Source organism: Mytilus californianus, unplaced genomic scaffold (genome assembly GCF_021869535.1).
Source record: "Mytilus californianus isolate M0D057914Y unplaced genomic scaffold, xbMytCali1.0.p SCAF_5, whole genome shotgun sequence".
NCBI lineage: Eukaryota > Metazoa > Mollusca > Bivalvia > Mytilida > Mytilidae > Mytilus > Mytilus californianus.
Genome location: NW_026262701.1, coordinates 73,035,525 through 73,046,573, shown reverse-complemented (window position 1 = coordinate 73,046,573; position 11,049 = coordinate 73,035,525).

The window sequence follows — 11,049 nt, the reverse complement described above, 5'->3', positions numbered from 1 at the left end:
AGCATATATACTGCGATATCAAATTCAAATTATCGTAGCTATGCAATTTATCAAAAAGGATATTTATTGTTTAAGTTTCTCATACATTCAGCTTATCACCATATAGCCGCACACTGATTGCATAGGGTTTCCTGGACAAATGGTGCAAGTACAAAATATTTTAAATTTCTCGTTCGTTCTACCTTGCAGATTAAGTTCTGCCTGTAAGATATTAACTAAAACTACTAGGTCACTGATAAAAAAAAAAGGGAGAGGCGAAGGTAAACAAATTCCTTTTTTTTAGATGACGGATTTGGTATCCATTTTGATCTGATATCAACGCGTGTACTTATATTGCCGCACAAGTTAGACAAGACCTTATTGATAGCGGTTGTGTACCTAAGGTTGAAGAAACCATGTGAACTCCTAGTAAAACATTGAAATATTTAGGTTATTTTATTGATACAGATGAAGTTCTCTTGATCATTCCAGTTGAGAGACTGTCAAAACTGTTTGACACCATAATACAGGTTGAACTCTCTTTAGACAAAATTAAGGCAAAGTTTATGCAAAAACTGTAGCTTTCGTTATTGGTCAGATTATATCCATGTCTTATGTTATAGGTAATGTAGCTTTTATTACGACGAAATACCTTAGTATTGACGTTATGTCAGATTGTTCTTGAAAATCAAATATTAAACTTTCGGTTCAAAGTAAAGAGCAGCTTATTTTCTTTGAACATTTTGTATCCGATCGTTTGTGCCAAACCATTGTATATAGCGAGGTTGGTGGCACTGGATATTGTGGATATACAGTAGAAAATCCTAAGAATATTGCTCATAGTATGTGGCATGAAAACGATGTTCACCGCAGTTCTACTTGGAAAGAACTTACGGCTGTTACATGCATGCATGTGAAATGTACTGCATTTTATGATAGATAAACACATTAAACAGTTTACGGATAACCAACACGTTTTTTCCATAGTCCATAAGGGCAGTGTGATGCCTTATTTGTAGGATATTGATTATGACATTTTTTGTGACTTGTTTGAAGCACAACCTGTTATTAGAGATTGAATGGATACACAGGGCTGATAATGAAATTGCAAAGTATATTAGTTGTATTATAGACACCGATAACTGGAGTCAACATGAAATTGGCTGGTTTGCTAGTGATCATAACCATCGACTACCTGTATTATATTCCAGATATTGGAATGACATTCAATTGGCATTGATGCGTTCACTGTTAATTGGCACGGTATAATTGCAGATTTATTCCTGGGTAGGTATTAAACAAATTACCATACTTAATATCATTTGCAAGGTCAATAATAAGGGTAAGCGGGACATTAGAAGTGTCATATGGATGATATATATTCTATTTCGCCGAAAATTTACGTATTTTCAACTTCCGTAAATTCTGTAAAAATATCCAAAATGAATTCATAAAAGGAGGTGTACATTTTCTTTGTATAAACATACATTGTGCAAAATTTGAAAGCTTTTATGTTAAAAAATGTGATAGAGTTTATTTCTTAAAATGGATATCCCCCTGTTACGGCTCGCCTGACGTTTAGCCGCATTTTATATAATAAGCCGGTTTTGCATTGTGTGCAACCTTTAAGTTAAAAGTTCTGTCGTTATTGATTTAAAAAACGCAAAAAATAAAATTACAGTATATATGACAGATTTTATTTATAAGGATCGCTTTTTTCCGTTTCTCTCCAACACCGACTTCATTTTCTCGGTTTCCTTCTTTTCTTTTCCCTGGATTACTTTTATCCTTTTGCCCCATGTCAGTGTTCAAAATTGAAGAGATATAATGGGCTTTGTGATAGTTAATCCTCACGGAATAAACGTTCCATAAAGAAAATTAACAAATAAATTGTCAATAATGATGTTTCCAAAGGGAGATCTGCTATAAGGAAAATACATATTAATACATGTACTATGCAGTTTAAATACATATATATATATATATATATATTTATACATACAGACACACACAAGTAATATACATCTTTTAATCACGTTTGTGTGTTAACACGATACCCCGGTTTTTAAAGTCTAATTTGTCAACCTCAGCGTCGAGTATATACCATTTCGTAATACGTCCAATGTTATGTCTAAGTTAAATGGAAACGAAAGTAGATTTTACGGAAAACACATTTCGCAACTAATCCTCAACAGGCTAACAAGATGGCAGGTAAACAATAACTTTAATTTATATATTCTTACAAAACATTGAATGTAATGTAAAAAAAAACATTTACTTCATCTTTCACTTTTAGCGTAAATTTCTATTGGATGGTCATCAACATAGATGATAAATCATAGTAAGATACGTTTACATAACAAAAAACGAAAGTGAAGAGGTTATGTATAAAGATATTCACCGTAGATAATTCATATTGAGAATATTTTCAATGTATAGCTAATTCCGAGTGTTACAAGCCAAAAGTAAGATTTTCTTAAATTGTGTTTTATTTGTGCAGACAGTCTTGTTTCTTTTCTTTTTTTACACGTTGGTATATGTGGATCATTTGGTAGTCGAGTTTAAAGTAAAGACTCCTAGTCTCCAAGAACACTGCATTAAGTAAGGACATTAAATAAGTACACATATAAGTTTTATAACTTTCTGTCATGGTTGATTTCATTATTGGACTGTATTTAGGAAAAGTTTGTTTGCAAATATATCCAAGATTGCAACAGAAAGTTTTGAATTCAAAAGGTTTTTAATATATATCATGAAAATAATTCTCTCTATTTTCTCAATGCGGCAATATTCCAGAGAGAAATTAAAAAATGACACTTTTATCTTTTTAATGTGGCAATATTTGTTACCAAATTTACCACAGAAAACCAGAAACAAGGATTGACACAGTTAAGCTCATTTGCCTCGGAAAATTTCTGTAAAAGTTTAAAGTTAATATCTGAAAAGGCAGACGTCAAATGTTGGGATCCAATGACCTAAAAATATTCAAAATGAGGCAAGTAGAGTCATCCAAAGACATCACAATAGTATTTCATTTCAGAGACAAATGCATCTATTCACGATTCATATTACTGACAGATTTATTGTATATATGGCACGAAAAATATATTTTGAAGAACTGGATTCATATCGATAACAAATACACCAAAGACGATAATATCAGCATGCTCGACGTTTTGATAAAATTTGTTGGATTGATATTCAAAGAACAGTCGAAGTTCTTATGGGTTCCATCTGACGGAACAGGCAGTTCGTTCTTAACCTTTGCAAAGACGAAGTAATCCACATTTCAGTGAGTGCATGCATCGATTTAATACTCCTAATTGATCTTGACATTAAGGATGGTACCGATTCTATAGTCTATTTATATGGATTTTTTTATTGAAATTGCCACAGATGGGTAGAGTGAATTCATACTAGGAACATGGAAGTTGTATCTGTTTACCAATTGTTAACTTCCTATTTCTCAGTAGCAATATAACCGCTGCCTCATTGTATTGCGCTAGCAAATTTAAAAACTTGAACAATTAAAAACGATTGTGTCCTATTCCTTTTGGTTCTAAAGTTATACATGTATTTATTGATTATTCGCTAAAAAATATCGATTATCCCGAGATTGTTATCGGTAAACTGGTAATGTCGGTTAATCGCTATTTTTCATCGATTAACCTTTTCCTTTTTGTATGTTATTCGACATATTAAATAGAGTCGAGCGTTAAGACATTTGAATAAGGAATTAACTTAAGATTCGTGCTAAAATAAATACCAGAGATATAGAATGAACTACTATTTTAATTGGCAAAATAAAGGCCACGGCTCACAAATTTATGAAACATTATCATAAATCAAGATGAAACATTAGCATGATCATGAATCACAAATGATTAAAATTAACACATTACGTGGATCACTGTTGATCAGTTAAAACATTAGAATGGATCACGATTGATCAATTAAAACATTAGCATGGATCACGATTGATCAATTATAACATTAACATGGATCACGATTGATCAATTAAAACATTAGCATGGATCACGATTGATCAATTAACACAATAGCATGGATCACGTTTGATCAATTAAAACATTAGCATGGATCACGATTGATCAATTAACACAATAGCATGGATCACGTTTGATCAATTAAACCATTAGCATGGATCACGATTGATCAATTATAACATTAGCATGGATAACGATTGATCAATTAAAACATTAGCACGGATAACGATTGATCAATTATAACATTACCATGGATCAAGAATTATCAATTAGAACGACCTGTACAAAAAGAGCACTTTATCATTATCGTTCATTTATGAATACTGACATTGACTTTAAGAAAACTGGCCCTGGGAACAGCAGTTCAGTAACGGATATCATAGTGCATTATGTGAAAATGGTGCAAGATTGTTGGCGTTGTGTCGCTTTCCCGCCACATGATGGTGCTTCAAAACATTAGTTAAATTTTAAGAGAATGAAAATTTGCATTGATCCAACGCTTCTGTGTCATATTTTAACAATTTAGTCCATTAGGGAAGGTGTAGAAAAATCAATTAGCTCAGAATTTGAATGGAATATTGCTCATAAGTCTCTTTTTGAGTCATCTTGGAATTTCTACACACTTGGTGAGCCATGACGAACCATCATACAACATTGGGTAGAACGGAAATAAGTTCTGACAATAACAACGGCGAAAGCAACTTCACAAAGTTTACGCAATCTATCCCCTATTAGGATTGATTGAACTATCTTAAAATTATGAATTTAAAACTTGATAAAATCAGTGCACTAATATCTTTTCTAAAATTTATACTAAAAATATAAAACAATTGCTAGTGAAAGTCTATCCACATTTTAACATGATTTTTTGGTTGTTTGTGTATGTATGATTAAATGTTTGAATAACATTAAGTGATACATTCTTTACCCAGAGAAACCCTGCCTTCAAACTAAAAGACAAGGTGGGGACCAGGTACTTAATTAAATACACGGTACTGGGGTTCCAAGGACAAGCGAAAAAATAAACAAGGGGATTTTCATATTTAAACATGATAAGAAAGTTCAACGTAATAATACAATAGTTAAGATCCATGTTACATTTACCTGAGTTTAACCAAATTCACAAACAAAATCAATACATCCTAAAGTCTATGTTGGGTCCCAAGAAAAAAGGAAATTTATACAAGAAGATGCAGGGATATCTTTTTAGGGGGTGCTAAATTTCTGTACGTTCTTATTATTTGGGAATGTATAACAAGAGCTATTATTCGGCCCCTGAAATTGCAAAAAAATAGTAATAGTATTCAAGCCTTTCGAAATTTATGTTAATTTTATTGATAATTGAACAGGCTGATATAATATTGGCGCTTATTGTAGAAATGTAGCTTGACATCATAGTCATGTTGAATTCGACATATTTGACCTAAAATGGTCGCAGAATGCAAGACAGGGGTAACTATCAGGAGGCGTAAACTATTTGTATAAAACTTTATATTTCACAGGGTTGAAGACCAGGATGCTTCATACCTTGTATGCAGATATATCATGCTACGAAATTTTCGTCTGTCATATGTCCATTGTCCTTAAATATTTTCAAGGTTCAGTGGCTGCTTTAAAAAAAGTTGCATGTTTAGGGTTTTTTCCCCATGAGTAATAGGATAACTATATTTGGTATATGGAAAAATTGTGAAGGTGTTACAGTACTTGTCTGTCTGGCAGTGTTCATCTGGCCTTGACCTCATTTTCATTGTTCATTGGTTAATTGAAATTTTTCATAATTATGTCTATATCTCAGATATTATAAGAAATAGAAAGTAAAATAACAAAAATACCTAACTCCAAGGAAAATTCAAAACGGAAGCTCCTAGGAACAGAAGATCGTATTAAAACAATCAGACTGATGAACGCAGTCAGGGACCATTTGGCAAGTAACAATATTATGACAGTCATAACAAGTGGAAGCTTTGGGGAAGGACTTGATATGCGAGGCAGTGATTTAGATATAATGTATGTATGTAAATATGTCGAGGTTTATGAAGATGCAAAACCCCAATTTAATCCAAATATTACATATTTGTCAATGGAAAGAGAGTATGTAAACCCTGGTTTTACTCAGCTGAGACTAGAACGTGGTAGATATCTGGATAATTTTGAAAGCTATGTAGAACATAATGGTAAACTTTATTTTTCGAGTTTATTATATAAACAATGGTTATTAGCTGATCAAGAAGATACAACAGCTACAATTCATGGACCGTGTATATCTGACAAAGATGAATCACTTTATTCTGCGTCATGTTTACACTGTAAAACTTGAATATCACCTGCAGTACAGTGGATAACGAGATCAAGTAACTCATGGCCAAATCATAATGTCAAAAAAAGTATTATAAAACACGGAGTACTTTTTGTACCGATCGGAGTTAAGGGATCATCAAAAGAGGATCTAGAATGGCGAGTATCTTTTTCAGTTGGTGAAAAACTTCTAATAAATACATTTACACACACTCAAGTACTGTGTTATGCTCTCTTGAAAATTATTTTGAAAGATGTAATAGCTACTTACTCCGAATGCAAAGATTTACTCTGTTTTTATTTTATGAGAACAATTGTTTTCTGGATATCTGAAGAACTGCCACCATCCTTATGGAAACCTGATAACATAATACCTTGCTTTATGCGATGTTTCAGCAGGCTGGTTTATTGTGTTGAACACTCAGTTTGTTCGCATTATTTCATTATAGAGAACAACATGTTCGAAAACAAAATAGAGGGTCGCGCTCGTGAAATACTTTTAGAGAAACTAAAAACGTTGAATAGTTATGGTTGGCGATGCATTTTATTTTCAGATCAAATTTATGCAACAACGTGGAGATCGATGAATTATCAGAGCAAACCACATACATTATACGTTAATGAAATTGAAAAATTACTGAAATCCGATTTATTAAGATGGACGAATTGTTCGGTAATGTATTGTGATAAAGCGGAATCAAACATTATCAACAAAGGAATAATGCAGAACTTTTCGAGTCAGCAATCTTCAATAAAACACATACAAATACTACACATCTATACATTGTAATGATTATGCTCAGTATATATTACTGGACAGTACAATCCGTCACAACAAATACAAATATAAACAGTACAAATTCTGTCTAAGTACTCTGTTACAGAATATCTATCATGACGCTGTATCTGGATGGCTGATGGTAGCTTCGCTTTTCTATAAGACAAAACAATACACAAACGCTTTACGCATCATTATCTATTCTTTATCGAAATGTACTCCCGAAAAACTGCATCGGTACAGGACTTTGTCGGATATCCATTACCGGTTGCTAAAAATGCCATTATTCCAGAAGAAGAGTTTTGCTTATTTGCAGAAAATAATGCTTGTCGATTATATACAAATTGAGACCACTTCTACGTTATCACCAGATGAACTACAAATGAACAAATCTAATAACATACCAGAGTTTCCATCTACAGCATATGCTTATTTCCTCAATTTTCTTCGTCATTATCATCTCAATAATGTCAAACAATGTCAAGATTCTCTCCAATGTCTGCAATTGGTTATAAAGGAAAATTATTTCATAAAAGATTGGAATTTTACAGATGGAGCCTACATTCTTTATGGAATGGCTGTACAGTTATTGGGTCAAATGGAATCCGCACAATAAGCATTCTTACAATCTGTTGCAATTAGTCCTCGTTGAATCGTACTATTCTGTCGTTTTTATTTTTGAGTTGAATGTTACATCTGTGCTTTCAGTTGTGCTGCCGAAATTATCATGTTGGGGCATTATTTGTCTACGCGATCAAGTTAAATTGATGATAATTGGTTCAATATATGTATGTTAAGGTAGATCGACTGTCTTTTATCTGAGCATACCTTCTGGGCATGTTGCAAAAATACTTTTTGGTTTAAAAATAGTTTACCAAGTATATGCAACAGAAACATCTAAAACTTGAAATTGTAAGAATAAACTAAAAAAAAAAAACGTTAAGCGTATTTCTATCGTTTAATGTTTCCCCAATATGGAAAAAATAAGTTTCCCCTATATAACCGATATGAAACAACAATCAACTGTGATTTTAACCCCCCAAAAAAAAACAAGGTATGTGACCCCCAGTTTCGATATTGAAATTTGAAAGTACATTGACCCAGAAGACTTTTACGGAAGTTTAAATAAAATTTTCCGTCGAACATATAAACACCCCAGCTATTTTAATAGTAAAAAATTATATGAGATGGAGATAATGAAATTATAAATAAATTATAAAAAATAAAGAAATCTGGGAACAATTATATATCAAAGAAATTGCGCATTTGTTGCTTTACTGTTCCCATAGGAACGCGGTACGAGGGGCATAGATACACTGGATGAGTTCGAAAATTAGTGCTACTCAACTTTTTGTATAGGAGTCTGAATGCCCTATTGAAATATAGGAAAAAAGGCATTAAAAGGCTTTAAGCGCTCTAAAACATACATTTCTTATAGGATTATTATGAAATTTATGTCAAAAATTTATATAAAAAATGTCAAAGACTAGTTCGAAATTAGCGCCGAGCAATTATTTCTACAGAAGTTTTTGTCACTTAAAACTTGAATTTTTATATTGAGCATTGCATAACTATGACTCTCACACCTTAATTTCTTGTCTGATTAATATGAAATCTATATCAAAGGTTTATATTGTCAAGGACTTTGTAGATGTCGATAATCAGCTCCAATCAACTGGCGGCAAAACAGTTTTCACTCCTGTTTATTGAGGCTTATCAATCAATCGAATTAGATAGAAAAAATTATCAAAAACAACATGTCAAATTTCATCCTTAAAAATGCTAAAAGAAAAAAAAATTAAAGAAAATTTATTCACACACAAATTTCTTTTCTCAGTCATGATAATTGTAAATTTATGTTTGATCATTTATTATAAAAGGCAATACATGTACAAAATCTATTTATAGTTTACTCTGGTGACTTGATGGAAATTTAGCACATCAGTTTACTTGACAAAGAACTAAAAAGTTGATAGATTTATCCCATATTGAAATAAAATCATCAACAAATTAAAAAAGTCTTAATATGTTACTTCAAGTTTTAAGCTATTAAATTTTAAAAGTCTCTAAAACTAAAACTGGCAAGTCATATTTACAGAAAAATATGCAATGTCAGGTTAAACTATATTTTATGTAAAATTGTCAAGTTGTTTTGGGCGACAGACATTCAGAAAAATTCACCAAATATAACAAATGCAATATAAATATCATTCTTTGTGCTCAAAACAAATTATCATCTAGGAATCCTTAGTACTGCCATTTTCCCCTGTCGACTTGAGTGTAGTGTATATTCCCCCTGTTCAGTGTCACTACATTGTTTTCCTCAAATTCACAAGATGAAAGTTGTTTGCTGTATTTTTCATATAAAATTCCTATATTGATGGTGTGTTCTTTAGATCAACTATGTATTATTGGTCCATTTATACTTGTTATTCTATCTACATATCTAGACGCACCAATATATGTTTCTTTTCAGAATCAATGACAAATCTCTTTTATTTTAGGGTTCAATATTCAAAATACTGTGCATTTTCATCACAAGTTGCTTCAATCCGTTCAATCGAACCTAAAATCTATTTTGATTAAAACCCGACTGAAATGATTATGCTCTCCTATTGTGATTTAGTAAAAGGAAGGAAAAGTTGCATATTTTTTTTGATTTCTAATGTTTATCATCAAAATAAATCATCATTATTAATTATCAAATAAAAATAAGGATTTTACATGTGGTATGATTGCCAATGCGACAACTATCCACTATAGTTCAAATGAAGTGGATGTAAGCAATTATAGGAAACCATACACCCTTCAAGATGAAAAAGTACATTTTCTTATGTTTTATACATCTTGTTTCAGTTTAGAAACATAAGGTCTATTAATTTCTGTTTTTGTTATTCTCAATAACGAAGTTTCACGATAAACTGCAAAAGTGTAACCTAATCAACCAAACTATGTATATATATTTCCCTAGAATTCATCGACTGTGGGCAAATCAGTTTGTTCTCCTGTTTATTCAGTCTTTTCAATCAATCGAATTAGATAGAAAAAAAAGTATCAAAAACATTTCAAATTCCATCCTTAAACAAAAGAAAAAAAAATAATGAAAAATTATTCATACACAAATTTCTTTTCTAAGTCATGAATCAGTCATGTGAATTGTAAATTGTTGTTTGATCATTTATTATTAAAGGAAATACATGTACAAAATCTATTTATAGTTTACTCTGGTGGCTTACTGGAAATTTAGCACATCAGTTTACTTGACAAAGAACTAAAAAGTTGATGGAATTATCCCATATCGAAATAAAATCATCAACATATTCAAAAAGTCTTAATATGTAACTTCAAGTTAAAATGCTATTAAACTTTAAAAGTCTCTAACACTAAAACTGGCAAGTCATATTTACAGAAAAAAATGCAATGTCAGGTAAAACTATATCGATGTAAAATTTGCAAGTTTTTTGGGCAACAGACAATCAGAAAAATTCACAAAATATAACAAATGCAATATGAATACCATTCTTTGTGCGCTAAACCAATTATCATATAGGAATCCTTAGTACTGCCATTTTCCCCTGTCGACTTGAGTGTAGTACAGATTCCCCCTGTTCAGTGTCAATACATTGTTTTCCTCCAACTCACAAGATGAAAGTTGTTTGCTGTATTTTTAATATAAAATATCTAGACGCACCAATATATGTTGTTTTTTTCAGAATCAATGACAAATCTCTTTTTTTTCGAGTTCAATATTCAAAATACTGTGCATTTTCATCACATGAAGGAAACGATCAGCACCCCTGACCTTTGTCGAATTCAAACTGAATTGCAACTGGGTTGATTAGATTTGCTATATAGTTAAATGGTTGCAATTTTATGATGGATATTTTTTTTCACAGCAAAAGGCTATCATATGAAAATTTGAAACAATAAGTCTGTGTACCGTTGCTTTGTACCATTCAGTACATTTTGACCTTCTTTGAATTGAATTCGACC